The sequence below is a fragment of the Vulpes vulpes genome, chromosome 7, assembly GCF_048418805.1.
Source record: "Vulpes vulpes isolate BD-2025 chromosome 7, VulVul3, whole genome shotgun sequence".
Taxonomy (NCBI): Eukaryota; Metazoa; Chordata; class Mammalia; order Carnivora; family Canidae; genus Vulpes; species Vulpes vulpes.
Window position 1 is genome coordinate 76,865,919 of NC_132786.1, and position 14,330 is coordinate 76,880,248.

Here is a 14,330-nt window from a genome sequence, read left to right on the forward strand (position 1 = left end):
GGTAACAAAAATTGAGGAAAAAAATGAGCAGGGTCCATGAGGAATTATAGACTATTACAAGTTCTCAGCTTCATATGGTTACAAGTGAGTTTTTAATAATAGTAACTTGAAAATTATGCTTAATAAGTTACAGAGGATAAAGTTTTTTCTTTTATTTTCTTGTCTTCAGGAAAGCTTCCTGAATAGGAGGTAACGAAAGTAATAAACGGAGACCAGACAGTGACAAAGTGACAGGCATACACATCAGTGTAGGTTGCACAATGAAACACATGTGACAGTCACAGCAAGGGGAAAAAAAAAGTACTGGCCAGGAACCCTTAATTATATGAAAGAAGGAAATGAAAAAGTGTAGGAAAAATATCTAGTTATAGAGCAGGAATGGGAAACCAGGAGCATGGTTCTGAGTCCAGTGCTCTTTTAACTCTGTCACTCTATCAGGCTACCTCCCTTGGCACCTGAGCAAAGTGTGTGATTTTCTTTAACCTTGAAAATCAAGATTGCCTTGGATATCAAATTTTTCCATAACCTAAGGAACAGAATCCTCCAGTTATGTTTCACTGAGAAGTCTGCTTTTTTTTTTCTTTTTATGGAAGTACAGATTTTTTTCAGCAAAAATATTTATCTTGGGAAAGAAGTTTGACCTCAAGCATTATCCCTTTCATTTCCTGACAATTATTTAAAAAGAAACAAAAGCAGAGCAAAAACCAATTTAAGTTGCTTACTCAAGACTATGGCAAAAATCCAAGACTGTGGTGGAGTCTTGTGGTGGTCTTGGCTTAAAGATCATTAAAATGCATCTTAAAAAAAAGTCTGCTTTAATAACAACAACAACAAAATTAGAGAAATCTTTTATCATGGATTCCAGGTACATAACAAAAAGGTGCATATGTGGTGGAAAAGAAAACATTCTTCTCAGGCTTTACTCTATTTGATTAGGACTATTTAAAACAAGTTGTATAAAGTGACACTGAAGAACAACAATGGCCTTAACAAATGGTACTGGTAAAATCAGACATCTAAAAAGGATAACCAATGAACCTTGACTCTACCTTTCACCAAAGAAAATAATAAATTCTAAATAGATGGCAGGTCGAAATCTAAGAGGTAAAACAATAGAATTTCTAGAGGATAACTGTAGACTTTTCCTTTGAGAGAGAGAGAGAGAGACAGAGACAGAGAGCATGGGGGGAGGGGCAGAGAAAGAAGGAGGGAAACAATCCCAAGCAGACTCCATGTTCAGCATGGAGCCCAACATGAGGCTCAAGCTCACAACCCCAAGATCATAACCAGAGCCAAAATCAAGAGTTGGATGCTCAACTGACTGAACCACCCAGGCCATTCCTAGAATAACATAGAATTTATTAATGACCCTGGTCTAGGCAAAGATTTCTTAAGCAGTACAGAAAAAGCTCTACCTGAGAGAAAAAGACTAATAAATCAGGCTACATTAAAATTAGAAACACTAAAGTGTTTCAATATGAGAATGCTTTGAACTGTCGATGTATGATCTGTATCCCTTTCTGAATGTATTGTTATACTTCAATAAGACAATTATTATAAAAAGGAAAAAAGAAAAAAAATACAGTAATAGTCATCAATTGTGAAATCGATTAGGAATTGATAAGAGAAAAAAAGGAATTGATAGAGCTGTAAGCTAGATAATCCAAAAAAATCACTGAATTTCAGCTAAGATAATTACCTGACTTAACTCTACATATTTCTGATTAGGCAGGACATTTATTAGCATACCAGTCTTATTCCAGATATAATTTGCTGTTTTTTAAGGTAATTTTCATTACTCCATTTATCATATATCATTTTTAAATGTATCATCCTTATTTTTTTATTTACCTTACTTCTATAACCTAAACAAATTTCATGAATAGCATCTTTTCTTCAGAGTTGGTTTTTATTGCTTAATTTTCTAACATTACACTTTTTAGTAGGAATTATATTCTATGGTCTTCTTTGAATCTAAAATGAAAAATTTAGTACTTCATATGTTCAACAGGTTGTGGAACTTACTGTTTTGATCTCATCTCTCTAGGGAATATGTATTACTGCATCCTCATTTGAGTTTGATGGAAAAATAAGACAGGCTTCACAAGCATGTTGGCCAATAACAAAGGCATTCCTTGTTCAAATATTACTCTTCAGAGGCCCCTCAGTGGTATGAAGATGGGCCAAGGGACATCCTTTTTGAGGAACCTACTTTGTAGAGTGTCATTGCTGTCGGATCACTGGAGGGACAACTAGTCAGCTATCAAGATAGAATTGATCTCTGAAAACGCAACAGATCTAATATTGAGAATGTCTTTCCAATGGAATAATTTTCTCAGAGAATGCGATGTAGTTGAGCAGATTCCTAGTGTGGATGACATTCTCATCAACATTTAGGGGATGGCTGGCAGCTTTTCTCACACTCTAGGAGCTGATACTTTGGGAGAAAGGTAATCGTACCCCTGTCACAGGCATTAGTAATTTCAAGGTCTCCCACTCATCCTGAAATACACATCTTTAATCCTAAAGCACTCAGTGTTTATTAAATGGGGATAACAAACTTCACCCAGGAAATATAATTGGGGACATTATTAGCAGTGATAAGGCAGAAATTATATACAAACTCAGGAATAACACTAGTAATAATAATAATAAGTCAGCTGGGATCCCTGGGTGGCGCAGCGGTTTAGCGCCTGCCTTTGGCCCAGGGCGTGATCTTGGAGACCTGGGATCGAATCCCACGTCGGGCTCCCGGTGCGTGGAGCCTGCTTCTCCCTCTGCCTGTGTCTCTGCCTCTCTCTCTCTCTCTCTCTGTGTGACTATCATAAATAAATAAAAATTTAAAAAAAAAACAAAGAAAAAAACAAAATAAGTCAGCCAATGAGTTACTTTTTGTGATTATTAATAAATTATTAATATTATTATAATCAAGAAGCACTTCCTCTATGTCATGCATCTCACTAAATTCTTTTTTTTTTTTTAAGCTGACTAAAGTCTTTCATGCTCTATCTCATGTAATCCTCATCACAATTTCCTGATTGTATGGGTGAAGGAGGCTTAGGGAGGAGTTAACATTAACCCTGGGTCCATGGCTCAGAAATGTGCATCCAGATCTTAAACCCACATCTGCCTGATTCACATCCATGCTAGCTAGTCATGTGGCAAGAATGATGAAGTTAGACATACGTCTATCTTTTCTTCACATTTTGCTCCATTTTGATATATATCTTCATCTGATGGACTTGTGAACTGCCATAACACATCTTAAGATGGGTGGCATTGATTGGCTCACGGTGGTCACTCTTCCAGGTGCCATGTGTGGTTACCAAAGGGCTCCTTTTTCTTGGGCAGAGCCTCCTGATGACAGCAGAGAGTGGAGGAGGAAGACTCTCTGGGAGACCCTGCAGCCTATGTCAAAACATAAGTGTTTTCTCATCTATTGTCCCTTATGTTATTTTGTTCTCATGATAATCATATGTGTCACATAGACATTTATTAACATTCTTATATTAGAGAAGAAATTCTTGTCATAAATATGAAGTAATTCCTGCCTCATAAATCCAAGGTAATGGTGAATTAATCATGTTTTTTTATTTTCTGTATATTATTATGTTTTGACATCTTAAAACACCTTTCTGGCTGGGGAGACTGCTCCTCCCAGGGCAAGCTAATCCTTAGAGATAGCAGAGGGCATGCTGTATGATGTGCAAATGAATCAATGTAGAGTCCTACTTCCTCTATCTTCTCTGGACACCCCAGGAGTCAATATTCCCCTGTATTAATCATCCCAGGACTAGGTACCAGGCAATTAGAGACCACCCCTATAGCCCCAAGCCTACCAAAAGTATTCAAACTAGCCAATCCCAAACTATTTACCCTGACCTGTCCTGCCTTTTCCACAGAAACCCCAAGGGCATAACCTAGGTGCTACCCTCCCCCCCACCACACCTACTCCTGCCTCTGCTTCCCAACAAAAACCTGCAGTTCCTCATGTGTCCGTGTGTGGTAAGCTGTGCCTCTTGTTCCTAGTAGAACTGAATCACATTAACCTTTTCTCTCAATGGTATTGACCTCTCCATATAGTCACTCAGTCACCTGCATAAATGAAGACCCAGACAGAAAACAAACCTTTCCCTGCCTTTTTTCTTACTTGGCAGCCCCCATCCCTATCACTTTACATTCAGCCCTGTGTCTCTACCTGCCCTGTACCCAAGAAGAAAGATCCTTCTTTCTTCCTCTATCCCCATGCTGCCCCTTCCTCCTCTCACCTCATTCTCTGGTGCCTTCTCAGTGCAAGGAAAGGCACATGGCATACTTTCAGCATCCCCCTGAGTTGCAGTAATGACATTGTGAAAAACACCCATAGCCTTGCTGCATCCCACCTGTGCCCACCTCTTTGACTCTGGGAATAATACAGATTGTTTCAACATCCAGCTCAGTTCTTCTTTCTATCTGCCCTGGCTCTCTCTGCCTCTTTATTTCTCTGTGACCTTAAGCAAGTCAAACAAATGTTTTACCTCCTGCTTTGAGGCAGATGAAAAATGTTCCACTTCACAGGGGATTTGTGAGGACTCATTAAAAGCTCCTGAAGTGTTTTGAGAACCTGTCTGGTCTCAGGCAGAGGAAGCAGCCTTGACAGCATGGCTGCACATTTTTATTGTAAACATGGCATCTCATAACAAGCTCTTAGGACTGGGCTTTTGCTACAACTTCCTTGAGGTAGGAATGGACTGAAATTCAACTGCAATGTGGTCAGCTGTCACTTCAGATGCAGCCATAATGCAAGGAGCTATTAGCACTGTGCTCTTTCTTGTGTCCACAATGCTTTGAATATAAATGTAGCATTTCTTTATTCTGACTTTCTCAGTTGGAGGCTTTCATGGAGGAGACCCAATGGTTAATATATGCCAGAATGTGTATGAATATTATTTTTTTACAATAAAGAAGTAATCTGTGAGATTTCAGGCAAAAGTTTCTGTTAGGTTATTTGATTGAAAGAAATCAGTTGCTAATTTATACCTCTAAATATGCCTGTGACATACAATGTAGCTCAAAATATATTGTCTAGTCAAAATGTGGGTGAGGGACACTAAGAAAAGCAGATGATGCTACCCAGAGGGTCCATCTGGGTGACTTACAACGTACTATCTAAAGCAGGAGGAAAGATTAAATCCACTGTGGTAGAGAGCATGAGACACTGTTTTCAAATTGGAATCAGAAAGCAATCTGGGAAGTTTACGGGACTGTGGGTGACAGTACCCTTACTCCAAATCTTGAGACTGGTGGGGTGGTCAGGAAGTTGAACTTGGCAAGTCTCAAGATTAATCTTCTGCTTCTATTCCTTATTGTCTTTCCCTTGTTACTTCACAGAATCAACCTAAATGAACAAAAATGGCAGAAATTAACTGGCACGGCTTCAATGTTTGTGTCCCCCTTGAATTCAGATGAAGAAATCCTAATTCCCACAGATGATGGATATCAGGTAGTAGAGCCTTTAGGAGTTGCTTAGGTCATGAGGGTGGAGCCCTCATGACTGAAATTAGTGTTCTTACAAAAGAGGCTCCAGAGAGATCTCTTAGCCCTTCCACAAGTAGAGACAGTGAGAAAGTGCAAGGTGTGAGTCAGGAAGAAGCCTTCACCAAAATACAACCATGCTGGTGGATTGATCTTAGACTTCCCAGCCTCCAGAGCTGGGGGCAATACATTCCTGTTGTTTATAAGCTACCCCATCTGTGGAATTTTATTATAGCAGCCCAAACAGACTAAAATATCAACTAAGATACTTTCTTCTTCTAACTTTGAGTTTCCTTGTTTGACAGAGGAAGATATGAGGGAGGAAATTCAGAAATGTAAACAGTTCAATCAAGCTAGACCCAGCTGGAGTCATTTCCCTCAGGCAGAACAAACTCCATGGTTGATAACCTGACAAAATTCCTTAGAAGAAATGAAAAGAAACCCAGCATGTGTTTGTACAGATCCCAGAGAAACACCTAGCCTCCACTCCATGAGCACCTTTTTAGAAAATGTGCTTTATTTTTTTGGTGTTCCTTTTTCTTCCTTTTGTTCTCTGCCCTCCCCAGGGTCAGTTTTCTGAACATATAAGTAAGAGCAGAGCAGTCACCACTCCTGCTCAATATGATTTTATGTCACTCAGAGGTAACAGGGGCACTCATTTCTAGCATATTCAAGGAGAAAGCATTTAAGATGGGCCTGACAGTAACTCAATAGTGCACGCAATTCCCTTTCACAGAAATACAGGGACCTGCAGTATGGGGCCCTGGCAGATGCGTGTCCCTCGAATCCAGGTGAAGGGGTGGCATGTGTCACCTGCACACAGACACGTGAGCACCCACGATGGTCTGAGAAGCAGCCTCATGGAAAGATGTCAATCAAATATGAACAGACCATTCAAAGGAAGCATCAACCTGAGGGGCTGGCCAGAGAAGGTGAATCCAGGCATGGTGATCATTGGAGACAATTGAAGAAGACTAGCTATAGGACATTTAAGGCAGAAGAGGTAGAGCAAAGAGCCTGATTTAAGGGCTGGCTCTACAGCTGCTCTCTAAGAAATTTTGGCTATGCCTTTTAAACTATTTTAACCTGGTTCCGCATCACAGACACAGTGAGAGCTTCTGCATCAAGTGTTATGAAGCAAAACATGATGATACATGTCATGTAAAACACTTAATACAACACTTGCACAGAATACAGACTCATTCTACTCCTTATTATTATCGCTATTGCTATTGACCCTAAATGAAGGGGAGGGGGGCTGTATCCACTTTCATAGGGTATTCATGTACTTGGTATGGCAAGGAGGGTTTAAAGAAATCTTATTTGGGCAAATACAAGATCCCAGCACAATTTGACTTTAAACTGCCATCCCCACATTAAAAATGAGGAAACAGAGGTAAAAGGACTTTATGAAACTTATCTAGGTTACACAGAAAAACAGCAGAGTTAAAATTCAAGCCTATGTAATTTTCTCTGTCTTGATAGTTAAACATTTCCAACATAACTCTTAGCTTCTTAGAGCTGTCCACCCACAGTACTGGAAGTTCTTTGGTTATGGCATCTCCATTTTCAGTTTCTGTCCTTTGTCCTCCTCTCAACCTAAAGATCTACTCAGTCTTTAAGTTGTCGCTCCAATGTTATCTTATCGGGGTCTTTTCTTTTCTAACACTACCAGGAAAGTGGTCTGTCCCACCATTGGGCTCACATCCTTCTGTAGTCACACTGGAATTTGGGTTTTGTTGAAGATACTGCCCACTCATTTCTACCAGTGCTCCACAGGAGGGCATTAGAGGGAGGTCTGTGAATCAGGCATATGGATGTGCGTGTGAACATACATGGGGTCAGAAATGCATACATACATCCACAACAGTAATTTTTTATGTGCTTCCTCCAAAATACCTTGGTGAATCCATTTTTTCAATGTCTATTGTGGCTGCTCCTATACACATGCACTGTATACTCATCAGTGTTGTCATATGTCAGAACAGCTTTCTATTGGTAGAAATTAAAAAATATGTGCCATCATTATGATGATGAGCATCTGTCTTTGTTTACTTCAGGATTGACTTAAATTAGAAAATGTCAAAGAAAATAATAAGGAAGAAATGTCAAACATCTTTTGGCTTTGGTTCTCACTGTGTGTGATAGAACACCAAAGCCCTAGTCCTTTTGCATGACACCATTCTTGTCAGTGAAAGAAGCATGAAGCCAAAAATGCTGAAGAAGTATCTCATAATTTTTGTTCCAAAAATTTACTAGTGTAGATCTTTTCTAAGAAGACTAGAGTTGAAAAGGCAAGACTTTCCCAAAATTTAGTCTGCCCTGATGAGTCAGCCTACTCTTAAAATAGCAACAAAGTAAATGGTAAAATCTGGGTACCCCAGAAATGGTCAAGTTAAGGGTGTGGTTTGGAGCAGAAGAGACAAGTTAAAGCTGTGCCTCAAAAAAATGAAATTATTCCATGATGGTTGACTTTTTAAAAATATTTTGAGGCATATGATGGAGGAATTGGAAGCTTCTTTATGCAGCCAGCTGATGCCTTCAAAAATAAATTCCTATTTAGAAAGTCCCTTCAGAAATTTCAAGTCCATTGATATCTTTGAAATGCTGAAAAGTTTATTCAGCAAATGTAACTCATTGGGCCCTTTGTGAATAGATGGAACACCTGTGGTGCTTGGTAACACAGCTTAGAGGACATATCTTGATGCTGTAAGCTCTACACCCGTTCCTTTCTCTGGGTCTGCAAGGTATCAATTTGTTTCCACCAGCACCTTGAATCATTGCCTTTTCAAAATGTTTTCTCACGAAATGAAAGCAGAATATGAACTTCTTCCCTTTTTACAAATCTGTGATACAGAAATATGCAGACAACTTGAAACTCTGCAACTCTTAAAGTACTTCTGATCAGACAACCTGAAAATTGAAACATGAATTCTTAATCTTCCCTTTGCTGACATCAACAGCATCCCCTTGCTGAAGATGAAACTTCAGTGATGTGAAGCCAACAGAAATTAAACCACATAAATCCACTGTCCATATCAAATAATCTTGGAATATCTTGGTGTTCTCTTGTCATAAGACCATTGTGTTATCTGTGAACATGAACTGATTCTGTTTGTTACCACACGCTGTTGTGAGCTCAGCTTTTTAGTGTATGTTACCATCAAAACAAAGTGTACAGGAAAGTATATGTGTAGAGACCATGCCAGAGACCACTCAGTAATTTTAGCTTCTCATTAAGCCAAGGGAGAGATGCCTTTTCATTGAAATTTATTTTTTTAACAAAGACAAAGTTTATGGCTTAATTTTATTTGCATACATTGGATTTCTTTCTTTCCTGCTTCCTATTTTTTTAAGAGTGTTGCCTTAAATTAATTTTACATGCAAAGAATGATGAAAAAAGCACAATTCTGCATATGAAAGTATTTTGATCTAATGTAACAAAATCAGCTGTATACATACTTTTGTTTATCATAATATATAAATATCTCTAGGAAGAGAAGCTCTAGCTCTTACCAGATTACCAAGCCTCTATGATGCAAGGAGGGTTAAAATTAATAGTATGAAATTATAAATATCTTGAGGTCAGAGAATCTTTGTAACCCACCTCTCTTTCCACAGCACCTGGGAGAGTGACTGCACTTAATACCTAGTATGTTGGTCATGGTAGTCATGGCTGTCCCATTCCCTAAAGGATGTTGACTACAAGAGACAGAAAAGGCTGAATGAGCATGTAAACACAGGATTTTTTATTTTAAAATGAGTGCAAATCTTTTTCCTTAATCAAGAAAACAAAGAAAGCTTCTTCTTCTTCTTTTTTTTTTTTTAAAAAAAGGTTGTATTTATTTATTTTGAGAGAGAGAGAGTGCAGGTGGGGCGGGGGGGCAGAGGAAAGAGCATCTTAAGCAGACTCTGTGCTGAGTGTGGATCCTGACACAGGTCTTGATCTCACGACTTTGAGATTATGACCTGAGCCAAGACCAAGAGTCCAACCACGGCACCACCCAGGTGCCCTGAAAGCTACTTTATTAAATATCTTATGAATTGGAAAAGGAAGATCTGACTGGGAGGATGTAAAATGAAAATTTGTTTCCTTTTGTTGATATCACAAAATGGTGGAGTAGAATGTTTCTTTACTTGTACTGCATTTCCATACTGGATTCAAAGTCAAAGTCTGTAACAATTATAGTTAACATCATTAGGGTATTGATATTGTTATGGGCCAAATTATGCTCCTTCAAAATTCATATTGAAGTTCTCCTCCTAGTACCTCAGAATTTGACTTTATTTGTAGACAAGATCTTTACAGATGTAATCAAGTTAAAATGAGGTCATTAGGGTGGCTTCTAATCCAATATGACTAGTATCCTTATACGAAGAGGAAATTTGGACGTATACAGGGACAGGTGAAAGACAAGGAGAGGAGATGGCCACCTACCAGCCAAGGAGAGAGACCTGGAACAGATCTTGTCCCTTATGCCCCTTGGAAGGAACCAACTCTGCTGACACCTTGACCTTGGACTTCTACCCTTCAGAACTGTGATAAAATAAATTTATGTAGTTAAAACTGCCCAGTCCATGGTACTTTGTTGTGCAAGCCCTAGCAAACTAGCACATATATATAGGATAAGTCCCAGGACCTCCAGGCAAAGATAGTGAATATAGGCTAGAATACATCCTGGAAGTAACACTAAGCTTCTGACACAGAAGCAGATATGATTATTAATCCCTGTAACCACTGCCTAGGGAAGGAGAAAGCTCTTAGGACCTAACATAGATCAGCAGCTCTGAGCTTCAAAGTTTTAAGTGCCTTCATCATACTTTGAGTCTATTGGATAATGTGAGGCCTCTGGTACAGGAGTCAAGATTCGTGCGTCTACTTAGTAATTTTTTTTCATGCACAGAAGTGTAAAATGTAAAATCTCAATATTAGGGATAGAGGCAGAGGAGGAATTACGAGAGCAGCCTGAAAAATAAATCCTTACCTTACTGAGCTCCAGCTACAATCCACTTGACTAACCTGTTTCTGCTTCTTGCACTATGAGTCTTTAGTTGCTTTTTTCTGCCCTTATTCCCAGCTATGGAGGAACGATGGGTTTTCTGGCTCCTCTCCCTTTACACACTTTTATGATTTCAAGTATCATCTTAATGGGCTTGGACTCCTGTTGTCCTTTAGGATTGAGTTTGCATCCTGGCTCCACCCTTTATTTCCCAGTGGATTGCTTTGGAAAATCTCATCAGCCTTCCTGAGCTCTGAGTTTCTTAAGGTCCCAACAGTATCATCATCACAGGGTGTTACCGAGAGTTAGGTGAGAAATTGCCTATTAGCCCTTAGCACAGCTAGGGCCCAGAGCGGGTGTCCCATAAATGAGAAATTAAATAAAAATAACAACAATATAACAAACTGGCATATGGTGCTTACCACCTGCCATGTTCAGATCTAAAAGCTTTACATGAATTAACTTACTTAATTCTTAAAACAAATGAGGAAACTAAGAGAGAAGTTATGTAACTTGCTCAAACTCACAGTCAGCAAATGATGGACCTGGAACTCGAACTCAGGTAGTCTGCTTCCAGATAACTATCTTCTCAAACTATTAGGCATACTATGTCTCTCCAACTATTATTATTTATTATTAATGACACCAGTCGTACTTTCTCTCTTATGCATCCAAATCATATGGCTTAAAAACAAAAATAAAAACAACAACAGAAAACTATCTGGATTCCCCAGAGTCACCTCTGATACAACATGCTCAAATGAGCCCCCCACACTGCTGTCCCCGCCGCCACTCCCTTCTCAGGAGTGGATGATATTGTCCAGGAAGAAACCTGGTGTCACATTAGGTTCCTTGTTTTTCCTAACCCTCGAAAACCCCAGCAATCTATTGATTTTTATTTCTACCCTCCTTTATCCATCCCTCATACTTGCCTCATTCAAGACATCATCATCTCTGCTCTAGATAATAGCAACAGCCTTGTTTAACTAGTTTTCCAGGCTCATCTCCTCACCTTAACTTCTCCACAGATTTAAAACACAAACCTGACCATTTCAGGCCTGCCTAAAAGATTAATTTGGAGTTCATTAACATAGCCCAGAAGACCCTCATATACGACTCCTGTCTACCTCTCCAGCCTTAACTCCCCTTCCACCGAATTCCACACCTCCCTGTACTTGAGCAATTCCTTGGTGCTCTTTTCATCTCAGTCTCCTTCTATCTCTGCCTCTCTTTCTCTCTGTCTCTGTCTCTCTTTAGGTCTCTCTCAAATGTTGTTTCACAGCTAGTATATCAGAATCTATGTTTTTAAAAAAAATCATTCAGCTTATCTATTAAGAATACATAAAGCAATTGCGGGAAAGATATAATCACTTACTTTCCCCACCCACCATTTTCCTCACTGCCAAAATATCCACCAAAAAATTTGTTGCTTGAAGGTAAAAAATCCCTTTTCAATCAGTTTTATAAGTAAGCAAATTTTTAAAGCATCATCACTCAAAGACAAAAATTCTAAAGTAACCACAAACCAGCAATTATTTATATTCTGTTTTTAGCCATCTAAATACCCCATGTTTTAGCGGAAAGATAAGACGACTGATTTTCTTCTGGTGACATAATGGGCTAGCATGTGACCAGTTACCATTTCTGTTTGCTGAAACTGAAAGGCTTCAAGGACAGAGACGGTATTGTTGAAAAAGCCTTGGGATTGACACTGTTATCCTACTGCCCCCTGCTGGTGTAAACGGAAAGTTTATCGCTGTGTGTCCTGATACTGGGGCTTCCTTTTTCTTTGAATGACAGTTTCTCCTTTAATTCATGAAAACTATATATTTAAAATATATATGAAATTAAGTGGCCCTTGATCACCTGCACCCTGGGTCTAGCAGTCAGAAAAGTTCTCAGTAGTTGGCAGAGACTCATGGTCAGATGCTGCTATGGGGTAAAAAGAAGAAATCCGAAGTAGTTCCAAGGTCTGTGTGCCATGTTATCTCATCTCATAACCTTATGGGAGGGAAGTATTTTTTAATGGTAGAACATGGTAGAATGGTAGAAAAATACAGGGTTGGAAGTCAAAGCACTAGGGCCTTCTTTGCAGCTGTACTTATGTGACCTTGGGAAGTCACTTAATCTAAGGCTGTTTCTTCATTGGAGAAAAAAATTAAGTGGGAAGTTGTATATAAAACACACAAATGTTGGGTGACAAATGGAATCTCTTCTTATTTATGAAGGCTTCTAAGGCAGTGATTGACAATTTCAGCAAGGGTAGTTCTCAATTTCATATGGGACATGACATCACTAAAATTATTAGTCACTAAAATCGTCTTTCGCCATTTAAGGACTAATGTTTTCTGTATGATGCAAAAAGTATACTTTTGGCTTCTCAACTTTCAAAAATATTTGTATACTACATATCACAAACTTCGTGATTGTTGCTACTTTTATAAAATGATTAATCCAGAAATCTTTTTTTATACCTCTGATCTTCAATTAAAACCTATAAGAGAAAATGAAACTATCCATTATGGTTTGTTCTCCCAAAATTACATAATTGTATGTTAACCCAAGCCCATCCTTGTCTCTATATCTATTATTTAACATTAGCAGGTTGGTTTGGGGGAAGAAATATCTTTCAGTAAAAACTGTATGTTCTACCTCCTAATCTGATGTTTGTTATTAAAAATGTGCTATAATGAAATAATTGGAAACCAAGTAAGTGAACATAGTTGTATTAATACAATGTGTTAGAATTTTGTGGAGTCTAATAAGAAGCATGGCATATCAGGCACAAGACAGAAACCCCCAGAGGTATTAACTCTATTTTGATAATGTTTGTTACCAGTGCAACACATTGTGCATTGCGCCAGAAGTAGATAATTTGTTTTGTTTTTTTTTTTTGATAATTTGTTTTCAATCAAATTAAACCTACTTATTCTTTCTAAGTAAAGAACTATTATAAATACATCTTACTGAATATCATATTCCCCAAAATTAAATTGCTGAGATCCTTAATTGGAACAAACTTTTTAGAAGATAATTCTGCAATGTCTATCTGAATTGAAATGTATATATACTTTCCATTAGCAATTCCATTTCATCCTGGCAAAAGTGTGCATATATATATACACATATACACACACATATATACATATACATACATATACACACATATACATACATACATACAAATGCTAACTCCAACATTTTTGACAGAGAAAAAAATCTTCAGAAAAGGACATTTTCATCAATAGGAACTTTAAAAAAATTGTCATAGAGGGCACAGTGGAGTACAGTGTGGTTAACTACAGATATTCCAAATATATTGTCATGTGGGAAAAGCAAGTTATCACCATAGCCCTATTTGTGTTAAATATACTGTTACATTAATTAAACAAAGGGCCACTTAGACTGATGTGGCTCTATTGCTGTGGCAGCTTATAGAGGCAAACCAAAATCTAAACCTATAAATGCCTCAAAGTTAAAAATCAAAATACTAAGTACAACCAATCACAAACATCCAACTATGCTCAAAGCTTTGACCAGTCAATAAGTTCCTTTATTTGCTTCCCTTCTTTCTCTGTATAAGCCTTTTCCCTGTTGGTGGAGCACTCCTTGTCACTTCTGGCTTGGTGCTACATGATTTGAATCAGTTTTTGCTCAAATAAGCTCTTAATAATTCTAATATACCTCAGTTTATCTTTTAACAATATGCACAAACATTTGCTTCCACATGACTAGGAAATTTCTGGAATAACATACAAGAAACTATAACCAGGGATTATCACTGGCAGAGGGAGGAGGGAAGAGGACTTTTAGTTT